Source organism: Schistosoma haematobium, chromosome ZW (assembly GCF_000699445.3).
Source record: "Schistosoma haematobium chromosome ZW, whole genome shotgun sequence".
Lineage (NCBI taxonomy): Eukaryota > Metazoa > Platyhelminthes > Trematoda > Strigeidida > Schistosomatidae > Schistosoma > Schistosoma haematobium.
Genome location: NC_067195.1, coordinates 19898900 through 19923081, shown reverse-complemented (window position 1 = coordinate 19923081; position 24182 = coordinate 19898900). Strand labels below are relative to the sequence as shown.

General features: G+C 30.5%; 1 protein-coding gene across 1 annotated transcript in view; it reads left to right on the top strand.

Moving 5' to 3' along the window:
- Window positions 1-6050: 6050 nt before the first annotated feature.
- Window positions 6051-24182, top strand: part of TLL1 (Dorsal-ventral patterning tolloid-like protein 1) — an 82885-nt gene continuing 64753 nt past the window's right edge. The window contains exons 1-2 of the mRNA XM_051210636.1: window positions 6051-7006; window positions 10991-11249. The gene's annotated coding sequence lies outside the window, so the exon portion shown is untranslated. The remainder of the gene's footprint in view (window positions 7007-10990; window positions 11250-24182) is intronic.

Below are 24182 nucleotides of genomic sequence, written 5' to 3'. Positions count from 1 at the left end.
AATTATCACACACACACACCAAATAATTTTACTGAAATCTAGAAAAGTGATAATTTTCATTTTGGTAATACAGATGTGATTATCAGGCATTGTTCACATAAACCTATAGTATGAAAATAGAAGTCTGGCCATAATTATGGTCCACTTATGTTACCACTTAGTAAATAGCCCTATTATTTATCAAGTTTTTATTAAAGTGACCAATTCTCTCATTTAATCTCATAGATTCACATGTTTTCATAGAAATCACAATGTAGTACACGGCCAAATACTGCAGAAGTTCACGCTGAACTACCACAGTGCTCCGTATATTTCTCATTCTTCTTTCTCCATTGAAGAAACGAGATATATTAACTAACAGTTTCGCTGTTGAAAAACTTATTTTAGATTCAGTTTTTCTCTAATTTTCACAATTTGCGGCATTACATTTTTCGCATGACGAATTTTTCACCGTAATCAAACATATGGTATTGAATAGAACAGATACTACTAATACTATTATTAAAAAGAGAAAAATAGCTATTGGATTCTATCTTTCCCGATAAGTAGCTGTCCAAAAAGTATTCAGTAGTGTACACAGTTTCCCGATTGACGCCTAGAAGGTATAATTTGTAATAAATCAAATTTGCGAACTAGCGATTTCATGTAAATTACCTTCTCTGTATTTTCGTGTTCGAAATTCTAGTGATACCAACTTGAATTTTCAAACCGATTTAAAAACAATTTGTAAAAATTACTACCAAACTTTTCTTAATGTGTCCAGTCATAAAATACTTTGGTTAATGATAGTTTATTTAATTTGGGAGGTGTTTCACATCTCCATTGAATGAATAGCAAATGATTTACACAAATTGTGTAAAACCGTATTTTGATCTTCAGCTCTGAATGAACGGTCTACCCATATATGAGGATGATGATGATTGTGAAGAAGTAATAATGACTTTCATTCATTATTCTTGTTTACTGTCTTTTGTACCAGTCGATTATGTAAACATGATAACGAACGCTATATACAAAAACTAGGTACTATTCATTATTAAACTAAAAGCTAGTAGAATAACATCTAGAGATATCTGGCATGAAATGAATCGAAGTAATAGTAATCAAGTTTATTTTCCTTTAATGAATTCATTATAATCGCCTATCATTCTTATAGTTGTATAGAGCAGCTAGCGATAAATAATTAAATATAAAAAACCTTGAAATTTATAATTATATAACCCATATATAAAGGATTGTATAACTTTGTATTGATAGTTCTCCCTAGAAAGACAATAAAATTACATGACCAAAAGTAAAATGTTAGTAAGGATAAGGACATGTATAATAAGATATTTGGTGAAATAATTCGTCTCATATGTATATGGAAATGATTAAACTCTGTCTTAAAATAGGCTCTTATTTGATCATTGATAGATATTTATTTATAAACACTATGCAGTGAAATTAATTGTTTGCAATAATAATAATAACTTTCAATGAGACTTTGACCTTACAAAAAATATTTACTCCAATCATGTATTGGCTTTATTCAGCCTGTAGCTCTTCTGGGGTTACTGCAAGTCCTAAGCCTGGGTAAAGAAAGAGGATTTGGTATAACGTTAACAACTCCATCCCGTAGAAAACAACCATGCTTAAAAAGCGCTAGCCAGAATAAACAATTTAAACTGTGACCTCTGAATTGAAGGATATTCATTCAAAAGAATTATGAAGCCTCATGGTGAAAGCCGAGTTTCTTTGAAAGTCATTAGACCTATGTCTCTACTGACAACCAGAGCAACAATTAATATAGGTATATGGAATATCTAGATAATGTGGGAGACCGGGAGAATCAACATTGACTTGAGTTCTCTATTCCCCTTTTTAGTGAGTCTAAAGCAGATAAGGTAGCTTACCAATGTTCGTTTTTTTCAACTATAAACAGTTCTCCAGCTAGTGTCATTTCTATGCATTAAACAAAAATAATGAATATGTACATCTTTCTTTCATTCCAATGATTCTCTGTTCGGTAAAAATCAAAGACAGAAAAAGATTTTCCCACTAAACATCATAACTTTTACTTACTTTCGAAAAATATTATTTTGCTTATTTATTTAATTTAAATATTTTTTTGTTTTATTATCAAATATGAATTCTGGTTTATAAAACATTTTTTCTACAGGTTACCTTACCCATTTAATTTCGAGAAAAAGAAAACAAAAAATACAGAACAAGTAATTAGCGTACAAGTTTCAGTTTTTAGAAAACTATATGTTCATTTTGTTGGTTTTAAGGCTATGAAATATTTACAAATGTAACAAGTCTCTTACTAGATAATGTTGAATGGATGGCCGTTTAGTCCTAGTATGGGACTCCTCAGTAGTGCTCATCCACGATCCCCCACCCCACTAGATTCGAACTCAGGACCTATCAGTCTCGCGCTTCCAGGTTTTCCATGGTGGTCTACCTTCAATTTACATATGATTTCAACTATTGAAATTTCTAGAAATCTCCACAAAACCCCTTCTGATATTGATAAAGATATCAAACTAGTGATTAGTATTATGAGTATAAATCATCTCATAAAGCATTTGTAATACTAAATTTGTAAATACAGAAGAAATATTTAAATATTCACCAAGTAAATATTAATGTAAACTTAAAAATAAAACAATAAAATTGCAGAGGATAAACAATTTTGAGATAATAATGAACTCTAACATGTTGAGTTATTTATGATGGTGAATGAAACTAGGTGGGGGTTAGACATTAAAAGTTTAACCATAGTTATATTAATGTTAGTAGCTAGATTTTGGAGGGTTAGTTGTATTAGGGTTAGGTATTACGATTAGGAGTACCAGGGTTAGAAGTGTGAAGTTAAGTGTGTAATTGTTGAAAGTGTAAAGATCGGATTGCTTTTTTACTCACAGAATCATCTTTGACACTTATTGAATCATATCAAGTACTCTCAGATACAATCTGTTATAACTTGTGACCGCCGATTAGAGGTCAGTGACTAATAGACAGGGCATAATTCAACAATGGTAAAACATAATAATGGTCCAGAGGTAAAAATAAAGCTTATAATAAGAGGAACATGAATATGAATAGTTTAGTTATTTAACAATTATACGATAAAAATATACGTTTAGTATTGGTTTATAAAAGGATCCCAAAGTTACCATTCATTATGTTTCTCAGGACCTAACACAATCTGTATCAGGTGTAGGTATTTCTTGTAACTTCGTCAACTTATCACATCATATTCTTGATGTGGTTAACGAAAAGATATTTCTACCAATCTTCAGTATTTTAAGGATTAGATATAGACAATTTCTAAGTATTTTTTTTAAATACAATACATGAAATCCTTCACTGCTCTTTGAGTTTCGCGACAAATTCTTAAAGTAACTATAGTAAACCTGTTCGATTCATTAAAGATCGTTAGTATAGTGTTTTTATAATTGTTTTATGTTGCGTATTAGTAAATATATGATATTAGTTTGTTGGACATTGTTACAGTTGAATGAAGTAAATAATCATGAGTGATTTTGTACTTTTAAATTTCATCTCTGATCATCGGTTTGTTAAATGTCAACTAACTCATAATAATAATAATAATAATAATAATAATAATAATAATAATAATAATAATAATAATAGCTTAGTCTCATATCTTTTAATATCTGAAAAAAATGTCATAGACATATATTTCATAGTATATGCACGTTTAGCACCTAAAAGTCAATTGTATTGCGTAGAATGAACTTTTTCTTGACATTTGAAGCAAGCTGGACGTGGTCTATATATTAAGCAGTCTTACAACATAGCGGCTTGATTATGCTTTGGATGGTAGTTAGCAGTCAAATCTAGAACTCACAGTTCATTTGTTTAGGACTTATAAGCTGTACGTAACTGTATTCTGTTGTTCATGTTTCAGCTGGAATCAAAATCAGTCATCATCGCTTCAAACTCAAGAATATTATAGACTGATATACGAAGTCACAATATACACTAACACGTTCAATCATTATGTTTATTACCAAATGTGTGAGCTTGTACTTTTCGTTAAGTGATATTCATAATTGATTTTGATTGACCTAGATCATAACAATGTGAACTGTTAAAAGACTAGTATTTGAACGCAGAATATTCTCTTCGATAAATTCTCTTCAGGTTCTACAATTATATATATCCAAATTAATAATCCGAAGAAATGGCCAAGTTAAGGGCAAAGTACATCGTTAAAAGAATATGAATTTAGGATTGTGATAAACAAAATACAATAAAATTGTTAATGTTAATATGACTCATATAGAATGTTAACTTGAATCTGAGTATATGTTAAGTGAAATTTTAAGATCCATGATCAGAGTAAATATGGGTCAAATAGGGTGAGAAAGAAATAATAGTGCAATTACAATTCGATCAAATAAATAAGACGTAATACGGAGGGATGAATGCGAAGTGAATGAATCATGTATGGGGGAGATTAATTATGTTTAACGAATAATACGAATAATAATAATAATAATAATAATAATAATAATAATAATAATAATAAAGCAAAGATTTATGAATACAGATAACAGAGACAATACAATTGACTGAGAAAGGCCATAATCAAATTAGGTCACCCTATTTGAACTATATTTACTCTGATCATGGATCTTAAAATTTCACTTAACATATACGCAGATTCAAGTTAACATTCTGTAGGAGTCATATCAACATTAACAATTCTATTGTATCTTGTTTATCACAATCCTAAATTCATATTCTTTTAACGATGTACTTTGCCCTTAACTTGGCCATTTCTTCGGATTATTAATTTGGATATATATAATTGTAGAACCTGAAGAGAATTTATCGAAGAGAATATTCTGCTTTCAAATACTAGTCTTTTAATATGACGGGGATCTTTAAACGATTAAAATGTGAACTATATGTTGATCGATTTGTGTACATTCAAACTTGTAAACACAAACGGAAATTCTCCATCAAAAAGTAATCTATTCAAGAATATTAGTTGTTAGACGGTTAACGGTAGTCGATTGCGCACCCTCATCCTATATTTCCAGCTATCCGACACTCGTCAGTAAGCTGTATCTGTAATCTTGAGGGAACTTGAGCTCTCTGAATGATTCTATGCTGTTCTACTCTGTTTCGCAGCACCAATCACTTGATATCTCAACATAGCTCATGAAATGTCAAGTCACTTAGACTGATGGTCATATTGCAACTTAATGAATAAAGTTCGATCAGCACTAAAAGGACTAGACAAACAATACACTGGTCACTTCACAATTATTGAACGGTATCGTGCTTTTCCCAGAAATTTGAAATCCTGAGACTCGATTGAATGACAAATCTTTGTTGTTCGATTTAAAGAACTTGAGTAGTAGAACGAAACAATTTACCCTGATATTCAATGGTTCTCTGAATATTAGCATTCCAAGTTGAAACTGATTCCATAGACAGGAATCGATCACCTCAACTTCTATAACTTAAAATCTTAGGATAAAACACTACAATGAAGTTACGTATTATATAACATTAGACCGTATGTGACTCATTTCATAATGTCGATAACACTTGTTTTATCTCATGAATATAAAAACCAATAATCTGATATACATGGTTGCGAGAAAAATGAAGACAACATAAAACAATATGTTCAAGCATTTTCTTTGTAGTTAAGTTTTCGTTTGTACCGATTTTTGAGATGTTGTACTGTACCAATACATGAACATTTCTATTCTTAAGGACTCAATGAATTGTTAGCGAATATTAAGGCCTATAGTATAATATAATATCAATTGATATGCGTCAGCTGTCTTTGTACACACATGTCTCTTGGGTGTGTTGAGTGAAATAAAAAATTTGCCATACACTACTGGTGTATACATGTACGTATACACAATCAAATAATGCAAACTATTAAAAATTTACGATTGATTGGGAGACTGACTTGTAAGCCTGTAACATACGTATATATGTGTGTAGTCAGTGTGTCTAAAGCTCCACTATATATGTATATGTGATAGGGTCGAGATAGTAACTCTATTGGTCAATGCCATAAATTATGACCTTTTGACGATAATACCCTACGTAACTCTAACAGCATTATCTCATCTAATCTCAAAATTGTTTCTGTACAGTTTTGTATTGACTGAAATCACGATTACAACACATATCAGTTAATCAATATGCGCTTATTCATCGACAATTATGAAGTCCGAAAATGATCCTAAAGCAAGCTATTTTATATGTACTGGAATTTCTGCTTTCTAATAGTTGATGCATCCAAGTAAATTGTTCGATGACTCCATATATCCTTCAGGTGTATCAGTAATAATTATAAAGATAAGTCAGTGTATCCACAAGTAAATAGATTAGAAATCAACTATTAAAAAAACTATTTAGAATGAGAGGGTACTGATGACTGAGTTTATGCTCAGTTTGCAATCAAGATTTTATTAACCAATTTGTACCGGAATTTATATCTCACGCACACACAAATATATTGAATACACTACTATTCAAATGAATTTTCCTGTTGATCATTTCTTTGTCTTAATAAATGCATTTGTACATTTAATTGTAAACATACAGTTGGTTTGGCTGAATCCACATGTAACTGAAGAAACAATAATAAATATACCGAAAGTATATTTCATTCATCCTGGTCCATCTGTTTCAGGGAGTCAATTAATCAAGAATCAATTTCAATCATATAATGGTTCATATTTTCAGAAACCACATAATTACAAAGTCAAAAAGCACAAAATGAATATTAATACTACTAATAATCATAATAGTAGATTTTCTAATGTAACTCAAACAGATTCAAAATCGACGCACAAAAAGATTTTTAAAGATCATAACATATCAAAGAACACATTATTCGTTGAAAGGTTACATGAAAAAATAAACTATTTTATACCAAAGTCACTAAAATTTGAGCCAGAGAAAGATTTGGCCATATTATATCCAGAAAGCAATTGGCTTGACCCATGCAAAGCCAGTAAGTTTATTAATCCTTTTTCCTTTTAAATAATCAATTATCGTTTATCGACTTATGGTTATTATTGAATTAAGGAAAAGCAATGAAGAGAAATAAAAGCTTCAGTAAACTTCGATGACATGTTTTTTCCTTTTCTGTACTATAGGTTCATACTAGATATTTATTTCATTGTGGTTGGCGTTTTTTCTTTACAAGGTTTCTTTTCCACGGGATGGACTTGCCGACCCCTTACCCAACCCTCCTCCTTTACCCGGGCTTGGGACCGGCAGTAACTCTAGAAGAACTATAGGCGGAATTTTATTAAAGAAATCATGTTGTTCACGATTATAATTCAGTTGAATGCTTACAACAAATGGTGTTCATCAGTGATTTGACTGGTGATCTCTAGAACCTGTCATCTTCCTGTACTATTTAAAGTTAATGCATTTATCTAGCAAAATCGTAGTAGGAACACGGTTTATTTGTTGAACTGGTCAATGAATTTATCATAATGTCATCATAAATGGCCTAATATACTTAAATGGTATTCCCATTTCAAATTCCATGACTTCCATCGATTTGTTTTTTGAAGTCTATTTAAAATGATTTATGTCGTAATAATCAAATCGTGCAGATATGGCAGTAAAGCAGTGAGATGGTCGTTTGAATTGTACTTATATGAATTCGCTAGCATGATTTTAAATTTCGCTTCAATACCATAACTAATGCGTAACAACAGTCCTTCTAGATCCTAATAATTGTAAATCAGCTTCTTAACTATGTTTTTTATCAACTAATTTAAAGACAGTAAAAAGCATATTCAAATTATTAATCACGTTTAGATTATGAGTTTTTGATGTTGATTGGCCAGTGTAATGCTTTTGAGACCGTATTGACCAGCCGTTTTGTCGATAACCTAAATAGTTTCGGATTCTTCGCTTGATTTTAAGTTATAGCGTCTAGAAAATTACTTATCTTTATACTACAAGCAACAATAAATTGAAATTATTCAACTTTATGAAACAGACTTCAGGACAGGGAGACAAAATGTACAAAAGTAACATTTATTGAAAATTTATGTATCATTTTCTTAAAATATCATTTACTGAAAATATGGTTTTAGGAAAATTAAAAGTTTGCATTATGTGGTACTGTGAATGTTGTATAGAAGCCGGCGGTAATTTTCACTACGATCTGAAATATAGCGATGGGCAACTGGAAAACACGTAAGATAAGCTAATCGATTCATCCCTGTTTAGGATTCTGTTGAAATGACCATTTACGATAAGATTTAGCAGAGAAAGCAGGTCTTCCGCGTCTTTTGAAGAGTATGATATTTTCAAGCGATTAGGTTGACATTAATTTGTCTTTTTTTTTCAAGTGTAATCGAGTCCGGGTATCGGTCGATGTTTTATCAAATTTTACCTGTGAAGTGCTGTCTTGACCCAGTTTACTTGACAAATTATGACTTCAGATTAAAACTTTGTAGAATTTACTTTAAAGTTAATCACTTTTGAGCATTACATTTTCATTGATTTAGATGTTGTGACTTGGGGATTTCAATTACTTTATGACCAATTTTAATTAGAAACTAGCAAAATTATCATGAAAATGTTATATTATGTTCTAATAACTGTTACTTCACATTTTCCTCTATCTTGACCTAACATTAGCTGCATAAAGTTGAGTGATTTTATTTTACACCGACTAGTACCACGTGCCTGGCAAATATTCATCAACTGACCTGGTAATCCATTAAGACTTTTCCTGTACATTGCTTTTTAGAATGTGATTTATTATGCCAGAGGAAAGTTATTCTTTTCATAGGGTATCTTGAAGTGACGTTGAATTATCATTGGACATAACTTATTTTACATGAATTATCATTAGTATATTTACTCTGCTGAAATGAAATACTTTTAGTTAAGCAATTTCAAAACACCAAAATCCACCCTAAAACGGTTACGTCCCAACAGCACGATTACGTTTTGAACTGGGCAACTAAAGTCCAACTGTATCAGTTACATATTCCTGCACTTATATCATTTTACTAAATATATTAAAAGACTGAGATATTGTAAAATAAAATAAAGAAAAAATATAATTTGACTAATTCCACTAATAAGTTAAGCATCAGCCCAATATTAGACGGGCGGTGACAATCGTCTAATGTTGATTGCTAATAATCCTCAAGTAAAGCAAAAAAAGGAACTAGAATAGGTTGGGAGAGATATTTTTTCAAACTATGATTTATGCTTTACAACGGATACACACACATAATGGAATAGACAAAAACTGTCGCATATTTTATACTTTATTTTCTAATGGGTTTTTTCCTAGTTTCTTCTTTCCTAGTCAAATAACTTTTATGGTTTTACTTGCTACTTTTCTTTTTTAAGTAGCTAGTTTACTTTAAACCTTTATGCATATCTACGAAATATCTAGAGTTAGTTATTTGTAAAAAAAAGGATTTTACGTGTAGGGTGGAATTTTTCTCTTCTCGTCTGGATATAAGTTTGGTTACATAATTGCAGCATACTAGACAAGATTATATATTTTGTTTCTTAAATTGATTATATCCATACATAATTTTGATAAAATTGATAATTGAGCATAATAAACGGACTTTTGCTTGATTGTTTTAACTAAATTAAACATTTTTATGATAGTCGTAAATAGGTAGAATTAAACCGAGTCACATATGAATTGGTACTTATCTATTATGATAGATTTAGAAAACTGGTAAAATCTTTGCTTTCTCATAGTAAACTATAATTTGTTTCTAGCTATTCATGTAAAGTTATTATTTAATAGCCGATAAATTACTTTGTATAAATCACGATGGAATTACTGTCAGAGTATTTTCAGCTGTTACATTCATAGTATTCACCAATGGAAAATGTGTAGTATATTTAATATACTTATAATCATATGTCATTTTTGTTATTCAGATTTTATGATTAGTAAGAACTGTGCTACATTTAATAGTATAAGAAATATATTTTTCCATTATTTTCCAATGCTGTCTATCCATTATCATTTATCTAAATAAAACACTAGATACAAGAATTCTCTAGAAATCTGAAAATGTCAAGATTTATAATTGTCCCAACAGTTATGAGTTGTGAGGTATAATTTCTCTCTTTGTAGCATAAAGGTTTATTGAATAATGATAGTGGTGGTTATTCATTCAGTATAGTTTCAAGCTATCATGAATGATATAGAGGATAGTCGTAGTATCCAGGTGATAAAGTTGAAATAGATAAAGAATGGTTATATAAATTTTTAGAATTTGATCTGTTGTAAATCAGTGGTTAGTGCATAAATAAAGTGCATGAATATAGTCTTACCTTTACTGCTTACATCCAGTCATATCAGTCTTGTTCCATTGTAAGAAGTGACAAGTAACATTTTTTCCATAATTGTAGCAAGTAGTCATACCAGGAACAGTATTTTGATAAGCTGCAAGATAAGCCATAATATTTTTATATAAAAAATCAACTTGTATTCATTGATATCCTGAGTATCCTTTCACATTATAGTGATTATAAACATCTAAGTTAGTTTATATTCTAGAAGATTGTGCTTTTATTTATGTTGATGTACTATGTTGAGACTGTTACATCAATACCAACCTACCAGAAACCTTATATATATATAATTTATCCAGCTATATGTTCATAAATGAAGTACATTTATCTACCGGTTATTTAAACATTTTCTTGCTTACCAAGGTTAAGGTGTTATTTTACGAATGGATTTATATAACTTGAAATTTGTTTTCATTAATAGACCAGTAAGAAGTGATATAGTAATTCATTGGCTATATTGTACACTGTGCATCGACTGATAGGTTACGTGATATTATGTAGGTCATGTTTTTAATCCGTTATCTGACCATCGTTTCGTACGTCTGTTGAGTCAGGAACTTGACTGAAGCAGTTGTCGAGTGGTCCTTGGTTTTAAGTCGTCTTTTAAATAATTTCATTTTTACATTATTATCAGAATGGGTTTGACCTATGCCGTTGGTGATAATGTTTACTGAATTTGATCAATCTTGGTTGGCAACAGTTTCAACGATGGGATAATTCAAATTCATTCTAATAACGATGTAAATAACATACTCGTTGCCCAAGTGAGCGGTTATCTGGATTTCGTAACTCAGTGAATAACGTGTTGGGGTTTGAAGCGAAAGATACTGGGTTGAAGTCCCAGTGTAAACATCAACACTGGGTTGGCGATGCATACATCCAATGAGTCCCAAGTAGGTCTTGAATTCCACTACTAGCCACGTTCCATCTATTTTATAAAGTTTCTTTTTTTAATGAAAATAATCTCTAGAGGTATCTTAGTTAATTAAAAAATAGACTTTTATGAGAATTTGAACAAACATTGATCATTGACCGAACACTGTAAACAAACAAGCTTTGAAGTCTTATTGAGCTAGTTCAAGCACTGAAGATGTTAGTACATAGACATGACTAGTTTCAAAATTAGATAACATTTTCTCTTCAGTTTTGTTCTGAAAATCTCATCTAAGTGTTTTTATTAAAAACATTTTACACTGTACAATTTCTGAAAGTCAGCATGTATTTCAGAGTCATAGTTGTTTGAGAAGAAAAAACGTGACTGAATTTATTAAAGTCGCGGTTTGAAATATTGTATTAGCGAGCTCACGTGAGTATTTTGACTTGAGAGTTAAACCACTTCAATAGTGTTTGATTTTTAGTACTAACATGTTAAAATGAAACAGCTGTTTGGTTTCAGACTGCTATTTCCACCTCATAGTTTGACTAATTTTAAGCCTTAGATAAAAAAAATTCACGTTTTTGGTTTCGTGATGACAAATCTCAGTTTTCATGCCTCACAGGTTTCAATACGGTTTTTAAAAATAATAGTAAGTGTAGCTGATATGTCAAGAAATAGATAAATAAAATGTTCTTATTTATTAAGCAATACAGTATCTGGTTCGAAATCATTAAATAATCCTATCTTTACCTCAAAAGATTTGTTGAGTAATATATAAGCTCTTCAGCAAAGCGGATTCACAATTCTTTACGAGTTTGAAACTAGAACATTCACGTCTTACGATGGACATTAAACTTATGACCTTCTAAATCACGACGTATTTGTGTTGTTCACGATGTTGGACACGTATGTTCTGAATTTATTCTCATATGTTGTTCCTGGTGTTGAATAATGAGTTGTCAATAAAGACGTGAATGATACTCAGTGCTGTTTATTTTTCACTTGTTTTCTGGCTATTAGTTAGTGACTTATTTGTCTAATTTTAATGCGCATCCCATTAGATCTGGCTATCTTAATGCCAATCATATTCAACTTTATTCTTAATAACGTCAAAAGGTTCACCACTTACCCAAACAATAGTCATCAATACCCTATACAACGCACTGTTATTATTTATTTAAGGTCTTTGAAGCAAAAATAGGGACCAGTATGTTAATATACATGAATTGAAGATGGCAAAAATGAGTCCAGTATAAAGTCAAAAACATGTAGCCATTCCCTATAATAAACCTTTCTTCGATACTAATAAAACGTAAGAAGATTAGAAGAGAATGGAGGTGGAACTTATACTGAAATAGATGATATTTGGTTTCAATTAAGTACAGATCTTCCAATAGTACAAAGTTCATGCTATTCCAGTACGATGTATAGGGCTTTTTGATATCAGTCTAAATTTAAAAATTTGGAAAGCTTACTTATAAAACTTTTTATGATGGACTCCCTTTTAAGATTTATTCATAACTCGTTCATGTCGGAACAATCAGATGAAGAAGAAACTGACATATCTATTGTAAGATCATCCGCATAATGAAAAAATATGATTTTAGAAAATGGGAGATCATACAAAAAAAAGAAGCAAACTAAAGAGATTAAAATTTGTGTTATGATTTATGGTGAAAGAAATCAAGTAAAATGTGTTGTGATAAATGCCAAAGATAGTAACGTATGTCTGCATTATCATTACACAAAAGCTCAAAATTACATCGTTCAAATTAGGTTTTCTTACCTGAGTCACTGTCAGTTACTGTAATAGTTAACGGAACATCAAGTCATCAATTTAAAAATTTCTTTAGTTTGAATACTGACATCAATTATTATCCCAGTCAAATTAGTTGATTAATATCCTCAGATTTTAAAAGAGAGACATACATGTTGTTACGATCATGAACCGATCTAAGTCAGATAACTAGTCAAAGCCCGGGATGGCTACACAGTTGTTTTTTTTCTAGTATGGAACTCTTCAGCAGTGAGTAGCCACGAATCCAACGTGAATCCGACTTATGACCTGCATTTCTCACGTCGAGACATTAACTTTCAAACCACTAGGCCAGCATCTAATAATTTACATCTCTAACTTCAGACAACTGACGTCAATGAGCAACCATTTTCAGTTGTCTTCGGTAGATACCTATCTTGTAATCTCAGTAACATTCAACAATCCCCTCAAATCCCCATACTAGGAAATATAAATAATCTCCCATATTGGTTATGATTAATCAATTGTGTTAAACCAATGACTGTTACTTATATAATCGATTAGAAATAAATACAGAAAAGTCTGCAAATTATCATTTTTTTGTCCTTTTCCCTGTGTTTAATTTCATCCTCTTTTCTGTGGTTTCCTTGAGTTGGGTATAAGAAGCACTTAATGCATGTTCAGGTTCAAGATAATTTTTTAAATACTCCAATACTAACTGTAACGAATTGGTTTTTACTGATATACATTGTATCTAACTAAGAGAATGTCTAAAAACTCTTGTTAAAACAACAAAAATACTACATAGACTACTAGTTCATTTATGTATTATGCAAATTGTAACGAAAAAAAACAAACAAACATACAAATGGAGTTACACATTTTCCACAAAGAAAACATATTTAACCTTGTTTTAAGCAGTTGTCCGATAAAAGTCTGTACAGTTTGCTTAGTGTTAATGTTTACATGCATATTCCCGCCTTTTGGTAATTAATCATCATCATCATATATGTTAAAGAACAAGCTCACTTTTTGAACATTCAGAATTTTGCTTGATTTACCTAACAACACTTTATGTTACTTTATAATCTACTATTCATTTATAATTGGCTTCCTGTTCCTAACAAATGTATTTAATAAAATATATCATGTTCAACAAACAGATATCAATAGCATTAATCATTTATGTATATCAAAATGAATAATAAGTTGATATTATTATTACCACCTTCCAGATATATTGAAAATTAAAATTAAATTAGTTTTACTACTTATTTCGAATAATAAAATTTTTAAAGATTCATATATGAAAATACCTCAGTTCCATAGTTTAAATACCTTTCTCAGTAATTATAATTTTCAATAGATGAGATCATGAGTCAATTGAAGCTAGACAACCATGGAAAGCCTGGAAGCACTGGTTTAGCTTCAATTGACTTATGATCTCAACTATTGAGGTTACTACTATCTGCACAAAACCCCTTCTGATACTAATCAACTAATGCTCACTAGTGACTGACTTCAAGAGGTATTTCCTGCAGTTCTAGTGAGAAGCAGTGACCAATGGAGTTCTAGCGGGTCTGTAGTGAGATAGTAACTCATTGAAGACAATGGTGGACGTGTCGCTTAATTTCGTGGATTAGTTGAAGTTAGACATTCACACCATTGGATACCATCTCAGTGGTCTAGAGGTTAAGCGTTCGCGCGTGAGACCGATAGGTGCTGAGTTCGAATCTCGCAAGGCAGGATCGTGGATGCCCCCTTGTTGAAGAGTCTTACAGTAGGACGAAATGGCCGTCCAGTGCTTCCAGGTTTTCCATGGTGGTCTAGCTTCAATTGACTCATGATCTCAACTATTAGAATTACTATAATATCCACAAACCCCCTTCTGATATTAATTATAATTTCGATATTTCACAACAATTCTATTCACCCTATTATTGTAGATATTTTTTATTGTTCTTGACTTTTAATGTCCAATCTTTATTGAGTCGCTTATAATAGAATACAAATACAATAACCCCTATTTTACTGTACGCAAAGAATGTCTAAAGATGTATAGTTAAATTGAGTTTTCATATAGAATCATCGTAAAAAGAAACGTTATATCGCTTGACAAGACAATGAAATGTATTTCAAGAAAACGCTTTGTGTGAAGCTAAACAGTTATTTCGTTCGCAATCGCTGCTATTCACATGTATATATTCACTGCGTCATGTAGAAAAAAGCATATGATCTTCTTGTCTGCAGACAAATGTGATATTTAGGATCCACTTTGCCGATTCGACGTTTTCAGCTTTCATTGGGGTTACAGAACACAACAATACCTAGGAAGAATGCATCAATAGTGAAAAGTTACATAGTGCTCATATTATACATTATACATAGCTTTCAATCTTCTATTTGCATCTTTCGCTTTGTTCTGAATTATATTCTAGTCTGGTCTTCAAGTGTTCTGCCAGCTATGTGCCTTCAATGCACTGAACCTCTTCACTCCGTTTGACAATTGCAGCAACCCAGAACTCACGTTCTACTACATACTATTTACAAACTGTCTTGTGATTGGTGTCTATTACAGGGTCACTGATGCTCATTGCTAAGGAAACCTATACTAAGACCAAACAACTGTACAGTCATTCTTGGTTTTCAGTGATCATTTAACTTGGATCACTCGGTGATGTATACTTTGAAATATTTCAATGATTTTAAAATTCAAGGCCTTACACAAGATTGACTAGTATTGTTAAAAATCATCTGAATGACATATCATTCATTGTCTCAATTCTAACTGCAGTTTGTGTACAGATTTCTGAATAGATATATATTAATCACAAAAGTCACTCTAAAATAGAATAAAGTACCTGCCAAACATTCCTCAAATTTTATTGAAATCAGTGTTAAGTTAGATATCACCTCACGTTTAGTATTTACATGTTTTAGTAGAATCTAGTTCATTATTTTCCATTATGATCAGTCAGTAAGTTACATGTTCGAAATTGACTAATAACTTAATCTCCTTAGAATTTTTGGTGTTTATACTAAAGTTTAGGAATGTAAACCATCATTTTATACAATATATTAAGTTGTAAAAATTTATTGGATATAAATATGAATTCCTAATATAAATCCTATGGTAAACAGTTTCTCATCATGGAGATTTGCTGAAACTTTTGTCAATATATTGGCCACTCATCAACTACATTTTCTAACTCTAATCTTACGACAGAATGGAATTATTCACATTCTTCCAGTTCTGTTCCAAAATGCAATTAGCTATAGTTAATTATAGTACCAAGTATTATAAACAGAAATGAATCAATTGCATTGATAGACATCAATGGGAAGATTCAAATAACCAATACAAAAATGAACTACCAGGTAAATCATTTTAGTATGATATAAAAGGATACCGAAATTCCTGCTTCCATGAAACATCAAAGTACATACATAAAAGTTAAATAATAAAATTAGGTGAAATATTTTTATGACCCATAGTTACCTACGGACGGAAAAAAAACTCAATGTGAACTATGGATACTAAAGAAGAAAAAAAAATAGAACAGAATATAAAGTAACGTCATTCATTCAATAATGATCTTGATGTACCAACATGCATCATGACCTTAATCTATAATTCACAAAAAGAAAACCATTTCAAATATGTCTTAATCAGCTAAATAATAACTGATAAAGTGAAGGAAAGCAAAAATTAATTCACATTGTATATATCATAGTAATAATTTGGAAAATATGAATAAAATACATATCAGAAGGGGTTATGTGGAGATTGTAGTAATTTCAGTAGTATATACATATATATGCCATTAGCAAATATAAAGTATGTCAAAAGCATAAAATGATTCCAGTGAATAAACAGAAATATTATGATCTTTCATTCAAAATTATTATTTAACTAAATTTAACCTTAAGTCAGAAATCTGAATAACTTTTATATCAAATAGATGGTAACAGTTGTGTTTTTTTTTTTCATAATGATAAATTATTAATGATAATTCAGTAGACAAGTTCAACTTTTGATGATATGTTTTTGTGTCATTGACAATGATATTAGCCTCCTATTTATATGAGTATATGATATTGATATCAAGTTAATTGAATGTCTAGATGATCGATTCAATAGTCTGGTTAGTAGTATATCAAACTTTAAATAAGAAAAGTATCTTTTAAGTATCTTTCAAAATATTTTAAGACCTAATAGAGATGAAGGATACGGAAACGAAAACAGTTTATGATATTAGTTTGGGATAGGATTCATGACCTGTATGAAGTACTTAATTAAAAAAATACATCTAATGTTAATAATCTGCTTTCTTTTGATAGAATCCTAATAAGCCATTCGTTCTGATGAATATTTTGAAATGAAATTGAGTTCAATTATAGTCTGTATCAATACAAAGTGAATGAAGGCAATCAAGATGTCTTTGGATTGATATATATTAATAGAATGTAATAAAATTAGTAACTTGGAAAATGACCTGTTAAAGATCACTGTTGGAGGAGCGATCACGCAACACATTGACATAGTCTGTAAAAATTAGTTCAAATAATACTGGGAGTCTTTTGCATTTTTACATGAAGTGAGATAAATAAACTCGCTTCTCTTAACAATCCAACCCATAGCATTTGTTCACATTTTTACAAACAACCAACTTTGAAATTGTTTACTAAAACAGAAAAATTAAATAGTTTCACTAAGCACATTACACTTTGAGTAAATAATGATCGACTTCCATTGTGCTAAAGTGTTGTTTTATACATTGAGTACTGTTGACTGGAGACACTTTACTATAGAATTCGGGACGGTACTTTTTTGAAGGTGGTCCATATCATGCACTATTACCGGCTAAATAATCTCTAAAAATCAGTTGTTTCTCCTTAATTTTGGTTTCCGATAAAACACTGACACACGCATGACCCAACAAAAAGAAATCTAACTGAGGATATTTTAATTCCGACAACGTATGCAATATCATTCAGCTACTCGGTTGAAACCGAATGAACTACATTTCTTGGAGATTTCTTGATATGAAATTATCATAACTCACTGTTACTAGCTGACATCCACGTTACGTTTCCATGACCTCATAGATTAGTCGATCTTTCTAGAACTTTGGGAAGTTCCTTTAATACTGTATCGACTAAGGATTGTTAGATTATCATTTGATTAAGTGGATTTTAATGTTAGTTCAACAATTCATGAATGATATATACAACATTTGACAAAATTTCAGCGTAACAAACACTGTTTAATAGACCAATCATATTAAAACCTTAATATTCTTACAGTACACCCTAATTCATCTATTTTGATGCTCAACAGTTGAAATGACTCAATGAATAGCCTTTTAATTATTAAAAAGGGTTAATAATTCTGATTGTTCTCATTTATTTGGGTATTCGAGATAAACAGAAAAGAAAAAACGATTGGAAATCAAATTTAATTAGCACCAGTCACTGATAAATAATATCGATAGGGCTGAACAAGTTTATATAATAAAGAAAAAAACAATTTTGGTAACAAACATAACACGAAACTAATTTTTTGAAAAAATTATATCATTTGATAGGTGATTAGTGTATTGACCACTGAGAAGCAACTTTCATGAAACGAAGGAATATGAAGCTGAATAAGACGTTATACACTAAGCTTTCTAATATACGGATTTTTCAAGACACATATTTCAAATCAAACAAAAATTTCACCTCTTAGCGGATTTCTTATTTCAAAGTGTAATCAGTACAGCTGAACTCACAGACTCAAAATATTAGCATAATATAGTATCGGATTATGTCGTTTATGCCATTTGGCAATTTGTTTCACTAGTTCGTGATAAGTTCGTAGTAATGATTATGTTGTTTTTAACACGATCCATTCTGAATAATTAATAAACTACTTGTTGTAGATCAATCTTTTTCGTATTTATTTGAGAATGTTTCCTCTAAGAAACTACCAATATACTTTTTAACTTTACCTTGAACTTTCAATGTCTTGGTAACACTTCATAATGATAAAAAGGCATCAGTGATCAGAAAGCTATCGATTTATCATCTTGCCTAAAATTCTCAAACAAATAATACTGACTGAAAGAGGCTGAGTGAGTAATTATTTTCTGGAAGTTTATGTGTTTCACGTTACTAGTGTAGACTCATTCCCTTAATTATTAAAAGTCCCATAGTGTACTTGTTCTAGTCAATTACAAATGTTCAAAATTTAATCACTCTCCCAAAAGTAAAAACACTCATGATAATCATTATAAGCAGGGATAGGTGATGGTTAGCGGTAGAATTCACGACGTACGTTCCTTCTTATTTGGGACTCGTCAGCCGAATATACATGCATCCCAGAGTTAAAGTTAACACCACGACACGAACCTAGTATTGTTTGCTTCAAACATCATCCACGTAGCTATTGAATATGATTAATATGATATGAATGTAATTGTTCATTCCAAAAGAAAATAATCGTTATAATACAGTGTGCATTACCGTTTTATGTTTCATAATAGTAGCGCTTATTGTTACTACACCAGAACCAAAGAATATCTATATGCTATTTGGTTGATGGAAGTCTATACTGAGAACTACGTTCAAATATACATGATATCTCACATCAAAAAGCGCTACTAAGTATAGAGAACAACTCTAGGATTTACCATATCAATAGAAACAAATAGATGATTTTTTTGGTGTTACTTTCAATTCTACGGTTACTAATAAAATGTATGTATTTTATGTTTTGCAGAAGGAATCAGATATTCAGTCTAATAATGGGACATCTATAGTGTTTGCAGTTTTATGAGAATGTCCTAAAGTTAAGAATACTAAGTTTAAGTTATTATTCAGCTTTATTCATTTAACTGTTTTGTTAATGCAAGGCACGCCATGGATATTGTTTTACTACATAGTTTTTACATTAATGGTTTATTTAAAATTATGAATCATCATCATCATCATCGTCACTATTATCGTCGAATTTCACAACTTTCTTTTGCTTTATAATTTCTTTTAATTCATTTGTAAACATACTAGAAAATAAAATATGTACAGCTGATCAAATATTTTTGCCACAATAAGTCACCACTAATCAATAAACTAAATAGTTCCATCAAAAATGGACAAGGCACAAAAAGCCAATTAACAGAAACTAAACAATATCCGAAAACAAAATAATTGATTGAAATAACAAGAAAGAAAACAGAGAGAGAGAAAAAAACTTTGCTGAAGTGAAAACGAAAAAAACAAAACGAAAGAATTAATTGCTAAATAATTAGTAACTACTAATGGTGTAGTGTATTGTTGAAGATTTCAGGTTCAATGTTACACATTCAAATGGTTGAAAAACTTATCTCTATATTGCCAATCATAATGAAATTTTTTTTAATAAAAATAAACAACAACACTAAGAAGGTATACAGAGATTAAATGTAAGCAATTATTCTTTGAATTTCATATAATAAAAATGATAGTTAAGTAGGCAGGCAAAGTAAAGACTATTCAAGTCGACGAAATGTACAATCTGATTATTGTACATCTTATTCAATTGTAGTTATGTTTGCTTTTTTGCAAAAAAAACAAACATTAGAAATGATAATCAACACATTGGTTAGATAAGCTAAGAACAATGAACGACAGATTAACATCTAGTAATTTGGTTGTTAATGGAAATTCTTTATTTAAGAAAATAAAAAAATGGGAAACCCATTAAGAGTTAAAAAACAGATTTATGAAATCACATAAAAATAAATTTGATTATAATGTTGGATTGATTTGTTTGTTTGTTTTTGGACACTACAATAACTTACATTAAGTGATTAATTTTTCAATGTTCATTTTGTTTTTTGAAAATATTAGTATAGGGTTGTGAAGATTGTTGAGTTTTAATTAAGATCATGGACCGTACGATATTAGACCACGATTGAAAAACTGGAAGCGCTGGACGGCCGTTTCTTTCAAGTATGAGACTCTTCAGTCAACATCCACGACTCCGTACTGCTGAGGAGTCCCGTACCAGGACGAAACGTATATCTAGTTCTTCCTGATTTCCTAAAATATGGTGTTTCAACTGAAGAGAATTATTTCGTATTGTGTACTTTGACTAACTCTAAACGAATGTTCCTAAAGATTTTGAAGAGTAATTTCGCTTGTAATTTTGGTGTTTATCTTCTGAGGAGCTTAAAAGGACAATTTTTATAATAGAAACTAATATGCACGATTGTATTAATTCTAGTTAGGATATATTATCAACTTCGTAATGAATGAGTGTAACAATATGTTGCCATTTATTTTTTAGCCGTGAACATCCGATTGAAATCTTGAGGAATGCATGAACAAAGAGTTAAACAGAATAAAACCAATTCCTTCTATTTCGTTCTTGTCAACTCCTTACAAATTGTATTGTTTAAAAGCCAAAATAATAAATTGGGTTGGAAATACTTAGATAAGTGAATTTGGTTGAAATTCCTTGTAATTACATATAAACGTAACATAGTAACAATGTAAATAAAGTTAATAGATGGAATAAAAAGTGCAAATATCTATCATATGTAACAGACATTATTCTGCTCAAATATTTATTGCCTTTATTCGAGATAATTCCTGGAACTATTTGTATGAAGTATTTGAAACATCTTAGTTTTTTTTCAAATACAAGATTAATTCCATCGGTAATTGAAAAAGAAGTATCTAGAAAACATCAGCGTAGTTTTATGGACTTTTGGTATTGTGGAGATATTGTATAATTTTCTAAAGGCTTTGAAAGCAGATGTTTATTTTCGAAATAGATTTTCAGCATATTCTAATTAGAAACAACACTTTATGGTATTAAGAAATTCTCCGGTGAAATTGTCTTGACGATGATCATTGATAAGTTGGTTGATAATTTGGAATTTACTTAAAACTGTTGGGGACGTTAGATCCCCAGAACTCACTTGAGAAAGGACCTAATTTTGTAATTTTATTTAGAAAATTTGAATTTCTTTATTATCGCGCCAAAGGTGCTCTTGTTACCATGTCGTATTTCCCACTGGGAAATATCTTAAATGATACTGGTCCGTTGCGTCTTTTACTATGCTATTTGGTAACTATCCCCAAGGACGGTTTTGTACTGTATACATACGCTTTGAATTGTGTTTGTTGTTACCGCTCGTTTCTGGCTGTTTGATGAATATACTTCCCCATTCCAAGCTTGAACTTCTCCCTCTAGTTAGTGGGGCTGGGACGCATCAATACCTAGCTTACTGGTCTTTGGTCACTGAGTCTTGTTTCTCGTTCTCAGATTAAGTGAATTCGTGATAGTTTCAACCCAAGCAAAAACTAAGAAATGTATTCAGATTAACTGATCTAAAAGTATTATTTTCACTTTGTTCCTTAATGTTAAGTTGATCATGTGAATGGATGTGAAGTAAGATTTTATGTTTATATCGACATGAATTTCATGGGTGAATAGCTTCATGACGAATTTTTCCATGTTCTCCTAGGAAGTCGCAGTTTATAACATCGAACCAATTCTTAAGGAAGTTGTAGCCTAAAGACATAAATGGGTATGGATTAAAATTTACTAAAATTAAGAATTATCCATCAACATCATGGTCACAATGCTGATTGAGTCTTCCGTATGTGAGGTCATAGTTTCATACTAATTAAGAGAGTGTAACTTGTAAAAGAAACGGATTTTTAGTGCACTTTGATCATTAAACTGATTTTAATCTTGCAAAAGCGCTGAATTCTATGTACAATTTGTTCATGCATCTTCAACTTGACCGATCATAATTAAAGTCGTATATGACAACTAGCAAATTTATTCAGTTTATTACTTCGTGTATCACTGTGTTTTTTTTAATCGTGTACAAAATGAAATGCTTTATTTTTTTATTGTAAAAGGATTTGAGTTACACTTTCTTCTATGGACTCAAACCGGTTGCGTTGAATAAGTAATTAGCGTTAAATATCAAACCATTTCATTGCGTAACTATACAAGAATTACACTAATCAATCTTAAATGCTTTCAAAACTAAATCTAGGTATATTTTTACCTAGCTCTTAATAAAATAAAACTTATCGGCCATTGTGTTTTGAATTCCGCTCGAAATTCCAATAAACCCTACCTTAAATCTGATTGGTTCTTCAGTATGATGAAATCTACCCTTGAAAGTATCCACCTGGTATAGTATTTAAGTATTTTTGTTTACCGATCTTATAAATTCTATTTTACACGACTATTTATCTATAAGAAAGGAATTACATGTTTAACACTACAATATTTAAAGATGGTTTTTTCATAATTTTGTATTCCATAGTCTTTATCAATAGTAAATTTGATTTCAGCTGTTAACAGTGTTCACCTGATATACCTGTTCAACTAGTTACAATTTTCCTTAATATTTATCTATATGTCAGTGAAAGTGTTTTAATCCCAGTTCTTATTTTGCAAAAAATACTACATGCAAACTTACATTAGAAATTTATCAAAATATATAAATCTGTTTAGAAAGTAAAAAAAAAACAGTCAATTTAGTATTCAATTGTTTAGAACGCTAGATATTTCATTCCAATAATTCATTCATTCTCAGTCCATTAAAAGAAAAAGTATTACCAACCGGAACAGGTGATAACATCTTTGATTTATACTTTAAAGTTCTATGCAATGGTAAAATATAAAATTCAATAAAAAAGGGGGTAACTAAATTGTGAGGCTCATCACACAAATGTATTTTAATGTTTTTAATGACGATAAAAGCAAAAAAAGATAACAACAAATAAAAGACAGTAAGATTATATATATATATATTTAGTGCTGGTGGGCGGCCTATGCTTCTCCGCAATGGGTAACATGTATAAGTAAGTAATAAAGCTTAGTGATTGTAGAATACGTACGAATCAATTTTCAAAAGATTTAAACACTACTTTTTAAACGTTATTCCATTTTTTCACTCCAGTTTTAGGATGTTCTATAGAATTATTAACTTATAGGTCCTTTTTCCTATAAAAATAAACAAACAACCTCTGTACTTTAACTTATATATATAAACAGACAAGATACAAGAATAGATGTAGTTATGGTTCATAGTAATAATCAGGGTACAAGTAAATGAAGTAATTTTTGTCTGACTATTTAGTTAACTATCCATAGATAGTCACAGATATTTTGTTTACATTTTGGATTTTATTAAATAA